Source organism: Ursus americanus, chromosome 25 (genome assembly GCF_024610735.1).
Source record: "Ursus americanus isolate L20-20 chromosome 25, mUrsAme1.1.p, whole genome shotgun sequence".
Lineage (NCBI taxonomy): Eukaryota > Metazoa > Chordata > Mammalia > Carnivora > Ursidae > Ursus > Ursus americanus.
In genome coordinates, this window is record NC_142151.1 from 41,759,178 (window position 1) to 41,783,036 (window position 23,859).

Below are 23,859 nucleotides of genomic sequence, written 5' to 3' on the forward strand. Positions count from 1 at the left end.
AACAGCATGGTGGTTCCTCAAAAAATTAAAAATTAAATTACCATATGATCCAACAATTCCACTCTAGGTATATAAAAAACTTAACCAGGGATTTGAACAAATGTTTGTCCTCCTATGTTCATAGTAGCATTACTCACAATAGCGTAGAGGTGGAAGCAACCTAAGGGCCCAGTGATTAATGAATGGATAAACAAAATATGATATATACACACAATGATAAAGAGAATTTACAAAAAATGTGTAGTTAGCATCATACTTAATGGTGGAAGTCTAAAGTGCTCTAAGGATTCTGCTCTAATCACTTAAATTCAACATTGCATAAAGGTCCGACTTATTGCAGTAAGGTAAGAAAAAATAAAAGAACAAAGATTGGAAAGGGAGAAATAAAATGGTTTTAATTTACAGACAAAAATATTGTTTATGTAAAAACTCCCAAAGACTCTACAAAAAAAGCTATCATTAACATGTTCACAGGATAGGAGACCAGTATACAAAAATCAAAACAATAGGGGCCCCTGGGTGGTGCAGTTGGTTGAGAATCTGACTCTTGGGTTTTGCTCAGGTGGTGATCTCATGGGTTGTGGGTTGAGCCCTGAGCTCAGCAGGGAGTCTGCTTGAGATTTTCTCTGTCCCTCTCCCTCTACCCCTCCTGCTGGTGCTCTCTCTCTCTCTCTCAAATAAATAAATCTTTAAAAAAATCAAAACTGTATTTCTATAAACTAGCAATAAATGGAAATTGAAATTTAATAAAACTACCATTTGCAATTACACTAAAAACATGAAATATGGAGGTATAAATCTAACAACATAAAGATCTATACTCTGAAAAATATAAAACATTGATGAAAGATATCAAAGAAGATCTAAATAAATGATGACAATACCCGGCACAGACAAGGATATAGAACAACTGGAACTCTCCTACATTGCTGGTGGGAATGCAAAATAGTTAAGCCACTTAAGATAACAGTTTGGCAATTTTTTATAAATGTATGGTTCCATATGACCTAGCAATACTATCCCTAGGTATTCAATCAAGAGAAATGAAAACTTATGTTTACACAAGAACTAATGCATGAATGTTTGTAGTGACTTTATTCATAATTGCTCCAAACTGGAAACAACTCAAGTATCCTTCAACTGCTAAATGAATATTTTATGCTAAAACATAAATGACTACATAGGGTGATTCGATTTATAAGGCATTCAAGAAAGGGAAAACTATAGGCACAGAAAACTAATGGCTGCCAGGGGTGGGGGAGGGGTTGACAACAAAAGGGCACAGGAGAATTTTTTGAGGAGATGGAACTATTTTAAATATGGATTTTGGTAGTGGTTACACATCTGTATGCCTTTGTCAAAACCCCCAGAACAAGACACCAAAAGGGTGAATTTTATTGTACATGAATTTTGCCTTAATTTAAAAAAATTGTTCAATTAAAAAAATGTACAGGAAGTAAAATCAGGCTATCTGGATTTGATTCCAGTATCCACCATATAACAACTATGACTTTAAAGCAAGCCTCAAAAATCTCATTTTTCTCGTCTGTGAAATAGGATTAAGAATATACCTATTCATATTGGATTATCATGGGGATTAAATGAGATGATCTATAGATAAATTTTTACCAGAGGTAACATGGTAAACGCTATAAATGTTACTGGTTATTAAGTACTTACTGTGTGCCACAGGGGTCAAAGACTCAAAGTAAGAGAGTAAGTAGAGGAATCACCATAATTTGAGCATCTCATCTACAGCAGGATAGAACCTGAGATGCACGTGAAAGCCCAATGAACACTTGTGTATCCATTGTCCAGCTGAAGAAACGGAATATTTTTAAAGGCTCCTGTGCCCCCCATATCAAATGTATCCCTTTCCTAATGCCCAGAGATAACTACTATCCTAAATTTTATTCTCTATACTTTTAATACTATAATAGACATAATGATGACCCTCCCCCAAAGGTATCAGGTCATAATCCCTGTAATGTGGAAAATGTTACTTTATATGGAAAAAGAGTCATTGCAGATGTGATTAAATTAATGGTCTTGAGGTGGAGAGATTGTTTTTGAATTATCTCAAGGATCTCTATTGCAATTACAAGTGTCCTTTTAAGAGGGAGGCAGAAGTTGAGATCATACAGACACAGAGAAGGCTCAATGTGAAGATGGGGCAGAGAGAGATGTGCAGCTGCTGGCTGTGAAGATTGGAGTGATGCATCCACAGCCAGGGAATGCTGGCAACCACCAGAAGCTAAAGAAGCAAGGAATGGACTCTCCCGGAGGGAGAGTCCATAGAGAATGCAATCCTGCTGACATCTTGATTTCAGCCCAGTGACCCACATTTCAGACATCCCGATCTCCAGAACTGTGAGAGAATAAAGGTCTGTTGTTTTATACCGCCTGGTTGTAGAAATTTGTTTTAGCAGAGAGAAATCAGAGTATGTTACCCCAAAATATGCCTCTTTGACATAAAAACTATTGAGCCGGAGGCAATTAAGAAGCAGCAAATGCAGTAAATCTCCCTCTACCCTACTTCTTTTCTGCCTTACGGCAGGATAAAACTCTTTTTACTCAAGACAGATTTATCAGCACCAAAGGAGTCTGCAAATAAGCCTTACTCCATTATTTTTCTCCCATACCTTCCCACAGTTCGCCGCCATTGTTTTCCTTTGTCCCGTCATTTCTCCACAAATTCGTTATTCTTTGCTGAAGATGCTACTATAAGCCACTTTGGGTTACTCTTTGTTTAGGTTTCTTCTATATGCTGTGTACTACACTCATTAATAAACTGTTATTCTTTTGTTAATCTGTCTTTTAAAGAGTGCTAGCTGAAAACCTCAAATGGTTAAGGTTTTGCCTCCCCTACAGCAGACACACACGCACATACCTCTAGACAATAGAATGTAGTTTTGCCTGTTCTTGAATCATTCTCTATATGCTTCTGTGACTTGCTTTTTTCTCTCAACATTGAGTTTTCAAGTTTATCCATGTTGAAGTATATATCTATAGTTCATTCATTTTCACTGATGTCTGCTTTTTATTGTGCAAATACGCTTATTTACTTATCCATTCCTGTATTGGTTTGTTACCAGTATTTTGTTTTTATAATGATGATACAAACATTTCTGAACATTCCTCCTGGTACATATATGCAAGAGTTTTTCTAGAGCTGTGCTACATGGAGCTACTGAGCAACTGTAACAAGGCAAGTGTGACAGGAAATACACTTTAAATTAAACTAATTTAAATTTAAAAACTAACATGTTATACATTTATTGGAAAAATCTTATGTTTGGAAGAACTTGATATGTGAATCTACTTCTTCAACTACAAATTTTATGAAATCTAAATATAGATCAAGTATTTCTAATGAAAATTTACCGTGCAATTTGAGATGTACTGTAAGTGCAAATACATGCTGGATTTCAAAGACTTAGTAATGAAAACAATGTTTATCTCATTACTAATTTTTATATTAATTAAATGTTGAAATGATAGTATTTGGGATAAAATAAATTATTAATTCACCTTTATCTCCTTAGTTTTTATACTGTGGTTTTTAGGAAATTTTTAAAATATTTTGTTTTAAATTCCAGTATGCATAACATACATTGTTATATTAGTTTCAGGTATACAATATAGTGATTCAACAATTCCATACATCACCTGCAGCTCATTGTGACAGGCACACTCCTTAATCCCCACAGCCTATTTCACGCATTCCCCACTTTCACCTCCTCTCTGGTAACCATCAGTTTGTTCTCTATAGCTAAAAGTCTGTTTCTTGGTTCATCTCTCTCTCTCTTTTTCTTCCTTTGCTCATTTCCCTGATGATGGATGATGTTGAGCATCTTTTCATACGTCTGCTGGCCATCTGGATGTCTTCTTTGGAGATATGTCTGTTCATGTCTTCTGCCTATTTGGTAATTGATTATTTGGTTTTTGGGAATTGAGTTATCAGTTCTTTATATATTTCTTATTCAAACCCTTTATTGGATATGTCATTTACACATACCTTCTCCCATTCAGTAGGCTGCCTTTTAGTTTTGTTGTTTCCTTCACTATACACAAGCTCTTTATTTTGATGTAATCCCAATAGCTTATTTTTTATTTTATTTCCTTTGCCATATATCTAGAAAAATTTTGCTACAGCTGATATCAGAGAAATTACTGGCTGTGCTCTCTTCCAAAATGTTTATGGTTTCAGGTCTCACATTTAGGTCTTTAATACATTTTGAGTTTATTTTTGTGTATGGTGTAAGAAAGTAGTCCAGTATCATTCTGTTGCCTGTAGCTGTCCAGTTTTCCTAATCCCATTTGTCGAAGAGACTATCTTTCCTCCCATTACATATTCTTGCCTCTTTTATCAAAGATTAATTGACCATATAATTGTGGGTTTGTTTCTCAGCTTTCTATACTGTTCCATTGATCTATGTGTCTTTTTGTGCCAGTACCATACTCTTGATTACTACAGCTTTGTGATATAATGTGAAATCTAGAATTGGATACCTCCAGCTTTGCTTTTTTTCTTCATGATTTCTTTGTCTATTCAGGGTTTTTTGTGGTTCCATATAAATTTTAGGATTTTTCCTTCAAGTTCTATGAAAAATGCTCTTGGTATTTTGATAGGGATTGCATTAAATGTGTGGATTGCTCTGGGTAATACAAACATTTTAACAATGTTTGTTCTTCCAACCCATGAGCAAGGAATGTCTTTCCATTTCTTTGTGTCATCTTCAATTTCTTTTATCAGTGTTGTATAGTTTTCAGAGTACAGATCTTTTACCTCTTTGGTTAGGTTTATTCTTAGGTATCTTGTTATTTTTGGTGCAATTGTAAATGGAATCATTTTCTTAATTTCTCTTTCTGCTTCTTCATTATTGGTGTATAGAAATGCAACAGATTTCTACACATTGATTTTGTATCCTGCAACCTTACTGAATTCTGGTAAATTATCAATTTTAGGAGTTTTTTGGTGGAGTCTTTAAGGTTTTCTTTTTCTTCTTTTTTTTAAAGATTTTACTTATTTGACAGAGAGAGAGAGCACAAGCAGGGGGAGTAGCATGCAGAGGGAGAGGGAGAAGCAGGCTTCCCACTGAGCAGAGAGCCCGACACAGGGCTCCACCCCAGGACCCTGGGATCATGAACTGAGCTGAAAGCAGACACTCAACTGACTGAGCCACCAAGGCATCCCTCTTTAAGGTTTTCTATATACAGTATCATGTCATCTGCAAATAGGGACAATCTAATTTCTTCCTTACCAACATGGATGCCTCATTTCTTTTTCTTGTCTAGTTGCTGTATCTAGGACTTCCAGTACTATGTTGAGTAAAAGTGGTGAGTGCGGACATCCTTGTCTTGTTCCTGACCTTAGGGGAAAAGCTCTCAGTTTTTCACCGTTGAGTATGATGTTAGCTGTGTGTTTTACATATATGGCCTTTATTATGTTGAGATATATTCCCTGTAGCTCTACTTTGTTGAGGGCTTTTATCATGAATGGGTATTGTACTTCGTCAAATGCTTTTTCTGCATTTATTGAGGTGATCATATGGTTTTTATCCTTTCTCTTATTTTTTTTTAAAGATTTTATTCATTTATTCGACAGAGATAGAGACAGCCGGCGAGAGAGGGAACACAAGCAGGGGGAGTGGGAGAGGAAGAAGCAGGCTCATAGCTGAGGAGCCTGATGTGGGGCTCGATCCCATAACGCCGGGATCACGCCCTGAGCCGAAGGCAGATGCTTAACCGCTGTGCCACCCAGGTGCCCCCCCTTTCTCTTATTGATGTGATGTATTATGTTGATTGATTTGCAAATATTGACCAGCCTTGCATCCTGGGAATAAATCCCACTTGATTGTGGTGAATGATTTTTTTTAATGTATTCTTGGATACTGTGTGCTAGTATTTTGTTGAGGATTTTTGCATCTATATTCATCAGAGATATTGGCCTGTAGTTCTCCTTTTTTATGGTGTCTTTATCTAGTTTTGGTATCAGGGTGATACTTGTCTCATAGAATGAATTTGGAAGTTTTCCTTTCCCTATTTTTTGGAGTAGTTTGAGAGGAATGGGTATTACATTTTCTTTAAATGTTTGATAGAATTTGCCTGTGAAAATGTCTAGGACTTTTGTTTGTTGGGAGTTTTTGAATGACTGATACAATCTCCTTGCTGGTAATTGGTCTGTTTACATTCTCTATTTTCTTTTTCTTCCTGCTTCAGTTTCAAGAGGCTATATGTTTCTAGGAATTTATCCATTTCTTCTAGTTTGTTTAATTTGTTGGCATATAGTTTTTTAAATAATATTCTCTAACAGTTGTTTGTATTTCTGTGGTATTGGTTGTTATTTCTCCTATTTCATTGGCAATTTTGAGTCTTTTTTTTTTTTTTTGGAGTCTGGCTAAAGGTTTATTAATTTTATTGATCTTTTCAAAGAACCAGCTCCTGGTTTCATTGAGCTGTTCTTTGTTGTTGTTTTTGTGGGTTTTTTTTTTTTTAGTTTCTATATCATTTATTTCTGCTATAAACTTTATTATCTCCTTCCACCTGCTGGTGTTAGGTTTTGTTTGTTATTCTTTTTCTAGCTCCTTTAGGTGTAAGATAAGGTTGTTTGAAATTTTTCTTGCTTCTTGAGGTAGGCCTGTATTGCTATAAACTTCCCCCTTAGAATCACTTTTGCTGCATCCCAGAGGTTATGGACCATTGTGTTTTCATTTTCGTTTGTTTCCACATACTTTTTGATTTCTTCTTCAATTTCCTGGTTGACCATTTATTATTTAGTAGCATGTTATTTAACCTCCATGTATTTTGCTCTTTCCAGATTTTTTTGTGGTTGATTTCTAATTTCATAGCAGTGTGGTCAGGAAAGATACACAGTATTACTTCAACCTTTTTGAATCTGTTGAGGTTTGTTTTGTGGCTTAATATGTTATCTCTTCTGGAGAATGCCCCATGTGCAGTTGAAAAGAATGTGTATTTTGCTGTTTTAGGATGAATGTTCTGAATATATTTGTTAAATCCATCTGGTGCAGTGTGTCATTCAAAGCCACTGTTTCCTTGTTGATTTTCTGTTTATTTTATTATTTTTTCAAGATTTTATTTATTTATTTGTGAGAGAGGGAGAGAGAGAGCACAGCAGGGGGAGCAACAGGCAGAGGGGGAAGCAGGCTGCCTGCTGAACAAGGAGCCCAAAGTGGAACTCAATCCCAGGACCCTGGGATCATGACCTGAGCCGAAGGCAGACGCTTAACTGACTGAGCCACCGAGGCATCCCTGATTTTCTGTTTAGATGATTGATCCATTGATGTAAGTGGAGTGTTAATGTCTCCTATTATTATTGTATTACTGTCGATTAGTTCCTTTATGTTTATTAACTGTTTTTTGTATTTGGATGCTCCCATGTCAGGTGCATATATATTTATAATTGTTCTATCTTCTTGTTGGATTTTCCTCTTATGATTATATAGTGTCCTTCTTTGCCTCTTTTACAGTCTGTGTTTTAAAGTCCATTTTGTCCAATATAAGTATTGCTACTCAGGGTTTCTTTTGACATCCATTTGCATGATAAATATTTTCCATCCCCTCACTTTCAATTTGTAGGTGTCTTAAGGTCTGAAATGAGTCTCTTGTAGGCAGGATATAAAAGTGTCCTTTTTTTTTTTTTATCCTCTCTGTCACCCTATTTTTTGTTTTGAGCATTTAGTCCGTTTAAGTCCGAAGTGATTATTGATAGGTATGTATTTATTGTCATTTTATTTGTTTTGTGGTTGTTTTTGTGATTTTTCTCAGATCCTTTCTTCTCTTTCTCTTTCATGGTTTGTTGGTCTTCTTTAGTGATATACTTCGGTTCTTTACTCTTTACTTTTTGCATATCTATTACTGTTTCTGAGTTGTGGTTACCATTCAGTTTATATATAACATCTTCTACTTATAGCAGTCTATATTAAATTGATAGTCACTTGTTTTTGAACTCATTCTTTACTCCTATCCCCTCTACATTTCAGATACTTAGTATCATCTTTTACATCCTTTTATTTTGTACTTCCTGTTTTTATTACTCTTAGTTACGGTTTTTATTTTCCATTCACAGTGTCCCCCTTAACATTTCTTGTAGGGCTGATTTGGTGGTCATGAATTCTTTTAACTTTTGTTTGTCTGGGAAACTCTTTCTCTCCTATTCTGAATGATAGCCTTGTTGAGTAAAGTATTCTTGGCTGCAGATTATTCCCTGCCAGCACTTTGAACACATCATGCCACTCCCTTCTGGTCTGCAAAGATTCTGAAAAAAATCAGCTGTTACTTTTACGGGGTTTCCCCTTTGTTGTAACTGTCTTCTTTCCTCTTGCAACCTTTAAAATTCTTTATCACATTTTTTTTGCCATTGTAATACTATCTCTTGGTATGGACCTCCTTGAATTTTGGGGGGGGATCTCTGTGCCTCCTAAATCTGGATCTCTGTTTCCCACCTCAGATTCAAGTTTTCAGATATTATTTCTTCAAATACATTTTCTTTTTTTTTTTTTTAAAGATTTTATTTATTTATTTGACAGAGAGAGAGACAGCTAGCGAGAGAGAGAACACAAGCAGGGGGAGTGGGAGAGGAAGAAGCAGGCTCATAGCGGAGGAGCCTGATGTGGGGCTCGATCCCACGACGCCGGGATCATGCCCTGAGCCGAAGGCAGACGCTTAACCACTGTGCCACCCAGGCGCCCCTTCAAATACATTTTCTGTCCCCCTCTCTCTTTCCTCCTTATGGGGTCCCTACAATGCAAACGTTATTAGCTTAATGGAGTCACTGAGTTCTCTGAGTCTATCTCTATGCAGTGTTTGTTTGTCTTTCACCTGTTCAGTTCTATTGCTTTCCATTATTCTATCCTCCAGGTCACTGATTTGTTCCTCTAGTTCCTGTGGCTTATTATTTATTCCATCTATTGTATTTTTAATTTCATTTATTGATTTCTTCATCTTTGATATGTTTTTTGTCTCTTTGACAAGGGTCTCACTGATGTCCCTCACCCTTTACTAAAGTCCAGTGCGTATCTTTATGATCATTACTTCAAATTCTGTATCAGGTATATTACTCATTTCTCTTTCACTTAGATCTCTTGCTGTGATTTTTGTCTTGTTCTTTCATTTGGGACATATTTCTCTGTTTCCTCTGTGTTTGTTTCTCTCGAAAGTCAGCTATGTCTTCTGCTCTTAAAGGTAGTGATTTTATGAAGAAGTGGTCCTGGAGTGCCCTGCAGTGCAGTGCCCTGTTCACCAGAATCTGGCACCTAAGTGGAGTCTCCTATGTGTGTTGTTTGTGTCCTGCTATTGTGTCTGAGTCACTTTTCCTTGCAGTCCACATGATTGCACTGACTCTTTGTCTGTTGTGGGCTGTGCTTGCTCTCTGTGATGTTAGAGAGATCCAGGCAGGCTGGCTCTGAGGGGGTGTGACAGCAAAAAGGCTTGGGGGTGGGGCAGTGGTGTTAGCAAAATTTGCACTGAGGGTTGTCCTAGGCTGGATCCCCCAGTTGGGTGGTTGCTGGGGATACAGTGCACAGAGATAGTTGTGGCAGCCTGGGGTGCCAGGCGTCTGTGTGGGCAGTGGCTGGGCAGGGAGTGTGCACAGCATTACGAAATTTACACTGAGCCACTAGTCCTGGGCTGGCTTCCCCAAAGTACAGCAGCATCTGTGTGTGGGGTGAGTGATATCTGTGCACGAGAAAGCTGGGCAAGGCACATGCAGCATTAATAAAAAAAAAAAATGCGCTGAGCCCACTGCCCAGGGCAGCAGACTTCTAGTGGGTGGGCCTCAGGAGAACTCATGGATGGGGTGCACTGCTAGCAGGCTAGGTTGCAAGCATCTGTGCTGTGCTGCATCCTACAGGTGACTCTGTATTTATGCTGGGGGGAGGAGGAAAGGTGCCTGCCAGCTCCTTGTTCCCAGAGAAATCCCCTCAGCAAGCTCCAAAATCAGTATAAACAGATCTCCCTCCTGTTGTGCAAGCTGTAGTTTCTATGTTGCCTCTCCTCAGGCTGTTGTTTCTTTAAGGGTGGGGATGCAGCCATTTCTGGCCCTCCTGGCCCACTCAGTGCTGACTCAGCTGACTTTTAAAGCTCCAGGCTCCAAGTGCCCCTGTTTATACAAACTCTTGGAATTCAACCCCTCTGATTTTCAAGGCCAGACATTATGGGGATTCATTTTTTCTGTGTGGGCTCTCTGGTGCTTTCCCCTCTCCATGACGACAGCTCCCTCCCCTTGTAGGCCGCTCCCAACCATTATTTCTGCCCTTCCTAAACTCTCCTGATGCAGCTTCTTCTCTGCATTTAGTTGTGAAGTTTGTTCTGCCAGTCTTCAGATCACTCTCCAGTTTAATGACTTGGATGTGATATCTAGTTGTAAACATGTGACAGGGCAAGCTTAAGGTACTCATACTCTGCCATCTTTCCCTTGCCTCCTGGTTTTTAGGAAATTTAAAGTTACATATGTAGTTCACTTTAAGGGGTGCCTGGCTGGCTCAGTTGGTAGAGCATGTGACTCTTGATCTTGGGGTTGTGAGTTCAAGCCCCACATTGGGTGTAGAGCTTACTTTAAAAAACAAATCAATAAAAATAAAAATAAATGTCTACTCAAAGTGCTGTTAGGATATATAGCTAATATTTAAAAAGTAGGATTATAAATGTGTGCATCTTCAACTTTACTAGATTGTGCCAGAGTGTTTTACAAAATAATCATTCCAATTTATACTTCTATGGCAAGGTATATCTGTTGCTTCACATTCCTGCCAACATGTAGTATTATTAAACTTAAAATTTTTTTGCCCATTTGGTGGGTGTGAAATGGTATCAATTATGGGTTTCATTTGAATTTCCATGATAATCAATGAAGTTGATCATCTTTTTAATTGTTTATGAAACGACTATTTCCTATCCTATGAAATGACTGTTTATGTCTTTTGTTAATTTTTCTGTTGGGTTATTTTTCTTATTGATTCATAGGAATTCTTTATATATTCTGAATACTATTTTTTAATTTGTTATATGGTGTTAAATATCTTCTCTCACTTAGTTGTTTCTTCCTCTCTGTAGTCTTTTGATAATTAGAAGATCTCCTTTTTAATGTAGAGGAAGTCATCAGTCTTTCTCTACCTTAGGGTCATAAAAATATTCTCCCTCGCCTTTAAGTGTGAGGGAACTAAAATAATTTTTCAATAAACTTAACAGTTGTTCCAACATGATTTATTAAGTATTATCCAATTCTCTCTCAGATACTCAGTGCCAGCTCTGTCATTTATTACATTGCATGACAGTCTATTTCTGAGCTCTGTTTCATGGCCTTATTTATCTATCCCTGTGCCAATGTTTTATTGTTTTAACTAGAATAGCTTTATAATAAATCTTTATCTCCCTTAGGCATAGTAGTCTACCTTGTTGTACTTCTTCAGCATTGTCTTGGCTATTCTTGGAATTTAGCTCCTCTATTAAATTTTAGAATCACCTTGTCATGCTTCATGAGTTACCTTTTTGGGATTTTGATTGGATTTGCTTTAAATCTCTATTTCGTTTGGGGATAATTGACATAGTTGAGTCTTCCTATCCATGAACATGGTTTGTCTCACAATTTACAGTCTTTCATTATTTTTTTTCCTTCTAAGTATAGTTGACACACAGTGTTACATTAGCTTCATCATATGTACAACATTGTATAGTCTTTCAATAAGGTTTTGTAATTTTTTGTCAATAAAGTTTTATAATTTCTTTTTTTTTTTTTTAAGATTTTATTTATTTATTTGACAGAGAGGGAGACAGCCAGCGAGAGAGGGAACACAAGCAGGGGGAGTGGGAGAGGAAGAAGCGGGCTCCCAGCGGAGCACGGAGCCTGATGTGGGGCTCGATCCCAGGGACCTGGGACCACGCCCTGAGCCAAAGGCAGACGCTTAACAACTGAGCCACCCAGGTGCCCCAAGTTTTATAATTTCTACATAAATGTCTTGCACGTTATTTTTTGTTATTTCTAGTTTCCTGAATGTTTGTATACCCTCAAAATTCATCTATTGAAATCTTTTTTTTTTTAAAAGATTTTATTTATTTATTTGACAGAGATAGAGACAGCCAGCGAGAGAGGGAACACAAGCAGGGGGAGTGGGAGAGGAAGAAACAGGCCCACAGCGGAGGAGCCTGATGTGGGGCTCGATCCCAGAATGCCGGGATCACGCCCTGAGCCGAAGGCAGACGCTTTAACCGCTGTGCCACCCAGGCGCCCCCATCTATTGAAATCTTAACCCCCAATATGATGGTACTAGGAAGTGGGGCCTTTGGTAGGTGATTAGGTCTTGAGAGTGGAGCCTAATGAATGGGATTATAAAAGAGATTATAGAGAACTCTCTCCTTTCCACCATGGACAGAGTAGTAGGTCAACAGTCTGCAACCTGGGAGAGGGCTGTCACAAGAACTTGATCTTGGACTTCACAGCTCCAGAACTGTGAAAAATAAATTTCTCTTGTTTATAAGCCACCTTGTCTATGGTACTTTGTTATAGCAGCCCAAACTGATTGAGACAGTACTTGTATTTCTATTGAGATTATAAATGGTGCATTTTCTTAAGTTTTCTGCTTCTTGGCAGTATATAGAAATGCAGTTGATCTATGGTATTCATCTTATATTCAGGAACCTTTTGGGCTTTTTGGTAATTGTAATATTTTGTACATTCTTCCAGTGTGTGTGCGTGGGTGCGTGTGTGAGAGAGATAATCATTTCTTTGACAAATAATTATTTGTCAGATCTTCCCAATACTCACTCTTTTTGCATCTCTTTTTAAAGGATTAATTTATTTTAGAGAGGGAGGGTGCGCAAGTGGGGGAAGGGGCAGGGGGGAGGGAGAGGGACAAGCAGACTCTGCGCTAAGAGTGGAGTCCAACACAGGGCTCAGTCCCACTACCCTGAGATCATGACTTGAGCTGAAATCATGAATTGAGTACTTAACCGACTGAGCCACCCAGGTTCCCTTCTTTTTGTGTCTTTTTATCTCAGTGTGTTGTCTAGAACTATGAGACTACAAGTCATAATGGTGGGAGTCCTTGTCTTTATCCATGTTTTACAGGGTATAATTTTAGTATTATACCATTAAGTTTGATGTTTCTTTCCTTTTTTTAAAAGTAGGTTCCACCCTGGGCTTGAACTCACAACATGGGGCTTGAACTCACAACCCTGAGATCAAGACCTGAGCTGAAATCAAGAGTCAATGATTCCCATTGCATTAGGTTTCCCAATTCAGTGATTGGGTTTCCCCCTGTAAGGTCTGGCCTAGAAGGGCAATCAGAGCTCTCCAAGAATGCCCAGTCCTCTCTCATAAATTAATTCTCACAGTCATGGTGAAGGTTATATCTTTTGGACTTGCCCAGATTTTGTGAGTCAGTATTAAGTGACAAATCCACTCTAACATTCCAGTCTTCCTAAGCCTTTTCTTTCCTCTACATTAAACTAGGGCAAGACTGGCATTTCTTCTCACTGTGGGCAATCTTTTGGTCCAAGTTTCAACCAACCAACCAACCAAACTGTTAGAACCCTGTCTAATTCCCCAAGCTGCAATATTAAATACGGGATCTCTGCTTAATAAACCCATATCAATGAATTTGGCCTGATCCAACTTCTGTTCCTTCCACCATTATACCACACCCTTAATATCCATTCCTTGGATTTCTGTCTGTAAAATTTGGAAAACTCAAGTCATTCTTTTGGAGTGTAGTGCATATCCTCATGGATCACACTTTGAACCTCATCTTTAGTGCCCTGCTGGATTTGAGTGTAGCTCTAAGTCTAGAAACATCGAGATGTGTAGGAGTGGTTCCTGAAGAAACTCAGCACTATCTTGCATGGCAGCTGCCTCAAAGGGCTCATTCAGTTTCCTCATACAATGCAGGGTTGATCCCTTCAGACAGGAATGGACCATCCACTCCTACTATGGATAAAGAGGCCACTCCCACCAGAATGAAGAAGCTGCTCCTAAGGGGGGGTGGGGGGGGTGGAGAGGTGACTCCCCTGGTGAAGCACACTATTAGAATTTAGAGACTCAATGTCTTAAGCTTTATCAGGGCCTTCCCACACATCCTCATTCCAATTTTCAGAGACCTGTTTCTTCCCAATCAATGCCCTCACTTTAACAGTAGACACCCTGCAAGGCTGGGAATTCAACTTGCATTGCAATTCATCCAGTCAGAGAATGAGATTCGTGGTTTAATTTTCAGCGATCTCAGTCATGTAGCTATAGGAGATAAGGGTCTCTTTCAGAACACACACAGAAGCTTTCAGGTCATTCACGTGGTTCTTGAGCTAGAAATTCAAATCCCTGAGCTCATCCTTTTTTCCCCCCACTTTATCCAGTGACATTAGGAGCAACCAACCAGTCTCATTATATTTATTAGTTTGCCAAAAATGTTTGAAAGTATCATATACACAGTCACCCAGATTCTTGCTTCTTATAAGTAGTTGATTAGGAGTATCCAATTAGGAGTATCCAATATCCAATCTGGATATCCGATATCCGGATTAGTGATATTTTACATATCTTAATTGACAGACCATGCCAAGGACTATCAATGCTCTCTTTAATAGTGGAAATGGAGTCATTCATATCTTTAAATCTAATCAAATCAGAAAGCCAATTCTAGAAATCCTAAATCCAATTCAGAAAACTTATCCTTAAGATTCTATTCCTCCAGAACCACTCTCTCTATACCAGAATCTGTGTTAGTAGTATTAGTCAGACTTCTCCACACAAACAGAAACAATGGGATATATATGTACACAGGTCGATAAATATATATGAAGATTTATTAAAAAAATACACACACACACACACATATATATATGTAAAGAGATTTATTATAAAGAATTGGTTCACGTGATTATGGAGACTAAGAAGTCTCACAATTTTCAGTTGCCAAGCTGGAGACCCAGTAGAGCCTATGGTATAGGTCCAGTCCAAAAGTCAGCAGTCTCAAGACTCAAAAAATGCTGATGTTTCAGTTCAGATTTGAAGGCAGGAAAAGACTGATGTCCCAGCTCAAGGAAGGCAGGGAGGTAGAGCTCCCTTTTTTCTATTCAGGTTTTTAATTGATTGGATGAGACCCACCCACACACTAGAGAAGACATTCTGCTTTACTCAGTCTGATTCAAGTGTTAATGTCATCCAGTAAGTCTTCACAGACTTACTCAGAATTTTGACAAAATGTCTGGGCATACTGAAGCCCAGTCAAGTTGACACATAAAATTATCACAACTGTCAACACAGCAAAAAGTGAATACACAGAATGGAGGAAAATATTTGCAAATCATATATCTGATAAATGGTTAATATCCAGAATATATAAAGACTTCTTAGAACTCAACAAGAATAAACCGAAAATGGGCAAAGGATTTGAATAGACATTTCTCCAAAGAGTATATATACATGGCCAACAAGCACATGAAAAGATGCTCAACATCACTAATCATTAGTGAAATCCAAATCAAAGCCACAATGAGATACTTCATACCCATTAAGATGGCTATTATCAGAAAGGAAAAAAAATAACAAGTGTTGGTAAGGATGTGGAGAAATTGGAACCCTTGCGCACTGCTGATAGGAATGTAAAATACTGCAGCCACTACAAAAAAAGTATGGCAGTTTCTCAAAAAATTAAAAATAGAATTACCATATGAGCCAGAAATTCTACTCCTAGTATACAAAGAATTTAAAGCAGGGACTTGAACAGATATATTGTACTCCTGTTTATAGCAGTATTACTTACAATAGCAGAGGTGAAAGTAGCCAAAATGTCTACTGATGAATGAATGGATAAACGAAATATAATATATATATATATATACACACACACACACACACACACACACACACACACACACACACTGGAATATTATTTAGCCTTCAAAAGAAAGGAAATTTTGATACATACTACAACATAAATGAGCTTTGAAGACATGTTAAGTGAAATACACCAGGCACAAAAGAACAAATACTTTATGATCCCACTTACATAAGGTATCTAGAGTAGGCAAATTCATAGAGAATATAGGATGGTGGTTTCCAAAGTTTGGGGGAAATAAGTGGTTATTGTTTAACGGGTCAGAGTTTCTGTTTTGGATGATAAAAATTTCTGAAAATATATAGTGTTGATGTTTACACAGTATTGTGAATATACTTAATGGCACTGAATTATACAATTCAAAATAGTTAAAATCATAACTTTTATGTTATGTATATTTTACCACAATAAAAAATTGAAAAATAGGTAATTGCCCATTTAAAACAATAATTGAAATGTAATAAATATTTATAACATATGTATGACATGAAGTATGATATGAATACCACAAAGGCCAGGAGAGGGAAAAAGGTAGAATATTGCTGTAAGGCTCATACACTATTCAAAAGTGGTAGGATACTACTTGAAGGTAAATGGTGATAAATATGTATGCTATAAACCCTAAAGCAAGCACTAAAAAGGTCAAACAGTGTTATAGCTAAGAAGTTAATATAAGAAATAAAACGGAATCATAGTAATATATTCAATCTAAAAAAGTGAGAAAAAATAAAAAGGCAACAAAAAGCACATGGGACAAACAGAAAACAAATAGCAAGGTGGTAAATTTAAACTTAACCATATCAATAATTACATTAAAAATAAATTGTCTAAACATCCTAGTAAAAGGCAGAGACTGTCAGTTTGGATTAAAAAAGAAACCCAGGGCACCTGGGTGGCTCAGCCATTTAGCGTCTGCCTTTGGCTTAGGTCATGATCCCAAGGTCCTGGGATCGAGCCCTGCATTGGGCTTCCTGCTTGGTGGGAAGCCTGCTTCTTCCTCTCACACTCCCCTTCCTTGTGTTCCCTCTCTCGCTGTCTCTGTCAAATAAATAAATAAATAAAATATTTAAAAAAAAAAAGAAAGAAACCCAATTAAATGCTTTCCTATAGGGAACCCACTTTATTTTTTTTTAATTAATTTATTTTTATTACCATATAATGTATTATTTGTTTCAGGGGTACAGGTCTGTGATTCATCAGTCTTACACAATTCACAGCACTCACCATAGCATATACCCTCCCCAGTGTTCATCACCCAGCCACCCCATCCCTCCCATCCCTCTCCACTACAGCAACCCTCAGTTTGTTTCCTGAGATTAAGAGTCTCTTATGGTTTATCTCCTTCTCTGGTTTCATCTCGTTTCATTTTTCCCTCTCTTCCCCTATGATCCTCTGCCTTGTTTCTCAAATTCCACATATCAGTGAGATCATGATAATTGTCTTTCTCTGATTGACTTATTTCATTTAGCATAATACCCTCTAGTTCCATCCATGTCGTTGCAAATGGCAAGATTTCTTTTTTTGATGGCTGCATAATATTCCATTATATATACATACCACACTTCTTTATTCATTCATCTGTCAATGGACATCTGGGCTCTTTCCATAGTTTGGTTATTGTGGACATTGCTGTTATAAACATTGGGGTGCACGTGCCCCTTTGGATCACTACATTTGTATCTTTGGGGTAAATACCCAGTAGTGCAATTGCTGGGTCACAGGGTAGCTCTATTTTCAACTTTTTGAGGAACCTCCATACTGTTTCCCAGAGTAGCTGCATGATATTGCATTCCCACCAACAGTGTAGGAGGGTTCTCATTTCTCTGCATCCTCGCCAACATCTGTTATTTCCTGACTTGCTAATTTTAGCCATTTTGACTGGTGTGAGGTGGTATCTTATTGTAAGAAACCCACTTTAAATATAATAACCCAAATATGTTTAAAGTAAAAGAACAGAGAAAGTACAAAGATGGTAACACTCATCAAAAGAAAGCTAGAGTGGCTATATTAGTAACAAACAAAAGCAGATTACAGAGAAAAAGAATTATTACTAGAGATAAATAAGGTCATTTCATAATGGTACCATGGCCAATTCATTGAGAAGACATAGCAATTCCATGTGTTTTGGCATCTAAAACAGAGCTTCAGGGTGCCTGCGTGGCTCAGATGTTTGGGCGTCTGCCTGTGGCTCAGGTCATGATTTCCAGATCCTGGGATTGAGCCCCACATCAGGCTCCTGGCTGGCTCAGTGGGGAGCATGCTTCTCCCTCTCCCTCTGCCTCTCCCCCTGCTTGTGTGCTCTATCTCTCTCTCAAATGAATAAATAAAATCTTTAAAACAGAACTTCAAAGTACATGAAAAAACTTTGATAGAACTATCAGAACTAGACAAATTTGTAATTATAGTTAAATATTGCTATACCCCTCTTTTGATAATTGATAAAGTTGAGAAAAAATGATGGAAAACTTGCACAATACTATCAACCAACTTGACATAATCATTATTAATAGAGTACATCACTCAACAACAAAATACAAATTCTATTCAATGCATACATAACATAGAAAAAAAATCTCCAAATATTTGGAAAATAAACACTATTCTAACCCATGGGTCAAAGAAAAAAGTCAAAAAGAAATTAGAAAGTATATAAAACTGAATGAAAATGAAAACACGGCATTTTCATTTGCAAAGGGAGATATGTATTGAAAAAAACCACTTCTCACAAAAGAAAAAAGTTCTCAAATAAATGACCTCAGCTTCTACCTTAAGAAACTGAGAAAAAAGAGTAAATTATATCCAAAGTAAATAGTGTAAATGAAATAATAAAGATCAGTGTGGACATAAGTAAAATAGAAAACAGAATTAAAGAAAATCTGTGAAATCAAAAGTTGGTTCTTTGGGGCTCAGTTGGTAGAGCATGTGACTCTTGATTTTGGGGCTGCGGGGTTGAGCCTCATCTTGGGTGTAGAGATATCTTAAAAATAAAATCTTTAGGGGTGCCTGGGTGGCTCAGTCAGTTGAGTAGCTGACTCTTCATCTTGGCTCGAGTCATGATCTCAGGGTCTTGGGATCAAGCCCTGCATCAGGCTCTGCTCTCAGCAGGAAGTCTGCTTGAGGATTCTCTCTCCCTCTCCTTCTGCCCCTCCGCCTGCTCGCTTGCTCTCCAAAACAAATAAATAAATCTTAAAAAAAGAAAAGTAAAATCTTTTTTTTTTTAAAGATTTTATTTATTTATTTGAGAGAAAGAAAGGGTGAACATGAGTTGGGGGTAGAGGCAGAGGGAGAGGGAGAAGCAGACCCCCTGCAGAGCAGGGAGCCCGATGGAGGGCTCGATCCTAGGATCCTGAGATCATGACCTGAGCTGAAGACATGTAACCGACTGAGCCACCCAGGCGCCCCCAAAAAAGTAAAATCTTTAAGAAAAAAAAAAAGCTGGTTCTTTGAAAATAACAATAAAATTGATAAACCTCTAGCCAGATTGATAAGGGAAGAGAGAGAGAGAGAGAAGACAAATTGCTAATATCAGAAATGAAAAGTGATATTATTACAGATTCTACAGATAACAAAGAGATAATGAGGGATTATTGTGAACAACTTTGGGCCAATAAAATGATATAAGATAAAATGGACAAATTACAAGACACAAACTGTGAAAGCTCACTGAAAAAGACAGATAACCTGGGTGGCTAGGTGGCTCAGTTGATTAAGCATCTGACTTTGGCTCAGGTCTCAATCTTGGGGTCCTGGGATCAAGCCTTGCATCTGGCTCCCTGCTCAATGGGGAGTCTGCTTGTCCCTCTCCCTTTGCCCTTCCCTCTGCTTGTGCTCTCTCTGCCTCTCTCTCAAATAAATAAAATCTTTTAAAAAAAAAGATAACATGAATAGCTGTACAATTTTTTAAAATTGCATTTGTAGTTTAAAACTTTCCCATGAGTTAAACCACAAATCTAGATGGTTCCACTGATTATTTCTCCCTACCCCACCCAAACACTTAGTTTCTACCAAACATAAAAGGAAATGCCAATTCTCAAAGTCTTACAGAAAACTGAAAAGAACATTCTATCTGAGTCTATAAAGCTAGCATTAGTCTGATGCCAAAACCAAGGTATTAAAAGAAAACTACAGGCCAATATATTTTATAAACATAGACACAAAATTAACAAAATTTTAGTAAATTGAATACAAAATAATAAAAAGAATGCTACATTAGGAGTAAGTGGAATTTATCCAAAAAATGCAAGGTTGGTTTATCAGTCATAAATCAATGTAATTCTCTATTTTAACAGATTTAAAAAGACCAAAAAAAAATTATTATCCCAATAGATGCAGTAAAACCTTTTGATAAAACCCAGTGTCTACTCCTGGTTAAAAATATCAGCAAGCTGGGAAAAGAAGAGAATTTCCCCAACTTGATAAAGAACGCCATAAAAAATATACCCCCACTATTATACTGAATGGGGGAAGAGTCAATGCTTTTCCCTAACATCAAGAAGAAAGCAAGAATGTTTCATCACTTCTAGTCAACTTTATCCTGGAGTTCCTGGCCTACTCAGTAAATTTAAAAGGAAGTTTATTTATTTTCCTCCTTCCCCCCAAAAATGAAGTTGAAATGCACACAGATATGAAAAGGGGACTCAAACTGCCTCTATTAGCATATAACAGGGCTGTCTATGTAGAAAATCCCAAGGAAAATATGAAGAAAATCTAAGAGGACTAATTACTGGGTTTTATTATACAAAATGAACACTCAAAAATCTATTGTATTTCTATTTATTAGTTGTGAACAATTGAGAATGGAAATTAAAAAGCAATACTATTCACAATAGTAAAAAAAATATGAAATACTTAGGGACAAATCTAACAAAAGATATGCAAGGTCTAGCACTTCTGAGAAAAATTAGACCTAAATAAAAAAGAGGTTCGCTGTTTTCATAGGTCAGAAGACTCAATATTGTTGAGTTCTCAATTCTCCCCAAATTGAGCTATACCAGCAGGCTTTTCTCCCAGTAGATTTTGACAGACCAATTCTAAATTTTATATGGAAATGCAAAGGGAGAAAGCAGTGTAGATAAAGACAGTTTTTAGGTTATGAGTATTTGAGTGTGTCACTGCAGAGAAAGAAGCCCAAAAGAGGAAATGGGGGTAAAGGGAAGATGTGAGAGAAGAAGTTGCGCATAATTGAAAAAGAACAAATTTGGAGAACTAAGAGTATATAATTTCAAGAATTATCATAAAACCTCAGTAATAAAAAAAAAAAACAAAAAAACCCCCCAGAAACCTCAGTAATCAAGACATTGTAGTATTAGCATAAACACAGATAAATAAATCAAGAGAACAGACTAGAGAGTCCATAAACTCATACATATATGGTCAATTAATTTTCAATAAAGATGCAATGAAATGCAATGGAGAAGGGATAGTCTTTTCAACAAATGGATCTAGAATAATTGTCTAAAAAAATCTTAATATCTGATATCATATACAAAGATTAAGACAAAATGAATCGTAGACCTAAATGTAAAATCTGTAAGTATAAAACTCCTAGAAGAATAAATAGGAGAAAATGTTTGTGACCTTGCATTAGTCGAAGTTTGCTTTGAAAGAAAGAAATTGGACTAAGGAGTTTTGTTCTTTGAAATACACAATTAGTAAAAGAAAAAGACAAGCCACAGAATAGGAAAAAATATTTGCAAATCACTTATCTGATAAAATTTGCAATCAAAATACATAAAAATACTCAAAACTCAATAATAAGAGCATAGATGAATAAGCTTTTAAAATGCGGTCAAAATATTTGAACTACCAAAGAAAACATACTGAATGCAAATAAACTTGTGGAAAGTTGCTCAAAATCATTAGTCATCATGAAACTGTAAATTAAAACCACAATGAGATACTATTGTACGCCTTTTGGAATAGTTAAAATTAAAAAGACCGACAACATCAAGTGTTGATAAAGATGTGGAGCAATTGCAAATCTCATATACTGCTTGTGGGAATATAAAATAGTATAACCACTTTTTTAAAAGTTTTAATTTAAATTCCAGTTAGTTAACATACAGTGTAATATTATTTTCAGATGTACAATATTGTCACTCCACACTCCACAAAACACCTGGTGTTCCCCACAACAAGTGCACTCCTTAATCCCTTCTTCTATCTAACCATCCTCCCACCCCACCCCCTCTGGTAACCATCATTTTGTTCTCTATAGTTAAGAGTCAGTTACTTGGTTTGCCTCTCTTCCTCGCCCCCAACCATGTTCGTTTGTTTTGTTTCTTAAATTCCACATATGAGTGAACTCATGGTATTTATCTTTCTCTGACTGACTTACATCACTTAGGATACTACTCTCCAGCTCCATCCACATCATTGCAAATTCAAGATTCCATTCTTTTTTATGGCTGAGTAATATTCCATTGTGTATATATATATATATATATATATATATATATATATATATATATATATGACATCTTCTTTATCCATTCATCAGCTGATGGGCATTTGGGCTTTTTCCATAATTTGGCTATTGTTGATAATGCTGCTATAAATATAGGAGAGCATGTATCCCTTCAAATCAGTATTTTTTTTTAAAGATTTTATTTATTTGACAGAGAGAGACAGCCAGTGAGAGAGGGAACACAAGCAGGGGGAGTGGGAGAGAAAGAAGCAGGCTCCTAGCGGAGGAGCCCGATGTGGGGCTCGATCCCAGAGCACCAGGATCACGCCCTGAGCCGAAGGCAGACGCTTAACGACTGCGCCACTGGAGCCCCCAAATCAGTATCTTTGTATCCTTTGGGTAAATCCCTAGTAGTGCAGTTGCTGGGTCCTAGGATAGTTCAATTTTTAACTTTTTGAGGAACCTCCATATTATTTTCCAGAGTGGCTGCACCAGTTTGCATTTCCACCCAACAGTGTAAGAGGGTTCCTCTTTCTCAGCATCCAATACCTGTTGTTTCCTGTGTTCTTAATTGTAGCCATTCTGACAGGTGTGAGGTGATATCTCATCATAGTTTTAATTTGTATTTCCCTGATGATGGTATTGGCACAAAAATAGACACATAGTTCTAAGGAACAGAATAGAAAACCCAGAAATGAACCCACAACCATATGGTCAATTAATCTTTGACAAAGCAGAAAAGAATATCCAATGGAAAAAAGATAGTCTCTTCAACAAACGGTGTTGGGAAAACTGGACAGCAACATGCAAAAGAATGAAACCGGACCCCTTTCATATACCATATACAAAAATAAATTCAAAATGGATGAAAGACCTAAATGTGAGACAGGAAGCCATTAAAATCCTAGAGGAGAATACAGGTAAACAATGTCAATGCCTTTGACATTGGTCTCCTGAGCGAAGGGAAACAAAAGCAAAAATAAGGCATTAAGGCTTTATCAAAATTAAAGTTTCTGCACAGCAAAGAAAACAATAAAAAAAACTTAAAAGGCAACCTACAGAATGGGAGAAGATATTTGCAAATGACATATCTGATAAAGGGTTAGTATCCAAAATATATAAAGAACTTATAAAACTCAACACCCAAAAACCAAATAATCCAGTTTGAAAATGGGCAGAAGACATGAATAGACATTTTTCCAAAGAAGATATCAAGATGGCCAACAGATATATAACCATTTTTTAAAAGTTTGGTAGTTTTAAAAAGGTGAACATTTATATACCACATGACCCAGCCATTCTAACCCAAGTATTTATCCCAAAGAAATGAAAGCATATGTCTATAAAATAAGTCATGAATAAATATACAAATATTCGTAGCAATTTCATTTTTTTAGAGAGTGAGGGGGCAGAGGGAGAGGGAGTGAATCTTTTTTTTAAGATTTTATTTATTTGAGAGAAAATAGATGCTGTATGATTCCACTTATATAAAATTATTTTAAAATGCAAAATAACTTATAGTGACAGAAAGCAGATTGGCAGCTGCCTAGAGATTGGGGTGGGGGTGGGGGTCAGGAAGGGTAGGTAGGAGGAATTGTAACTGAG

The 23,859-nt window shown here is 37.0% G+C and overlaps 2 protein-coding genes across 3 annotated transcripts in view; one reads left to right on the top strand and one right to left on the bottom strand.

Moving 5' to 3' along the window:
• The window catches only part of LARP4 (La ribonucleoprotein 4), a 191,731-nt gene that overhangs the window by 95,048 nt on the left and 72,824 nt on the right, over positions 1–23,859 (top strand). The gene's annotated exons all lie outside the window — the stretch shown is intronic.
• The window catches only part of FAM186A (family with sequence similarity 186 member A), a 60,460-nt gene that overhangs the window by 35,266 nt on the left and 1,335 nt on the right, over positions 1–23,859 (bottom strand). The window lies entirely within an intron of this gene.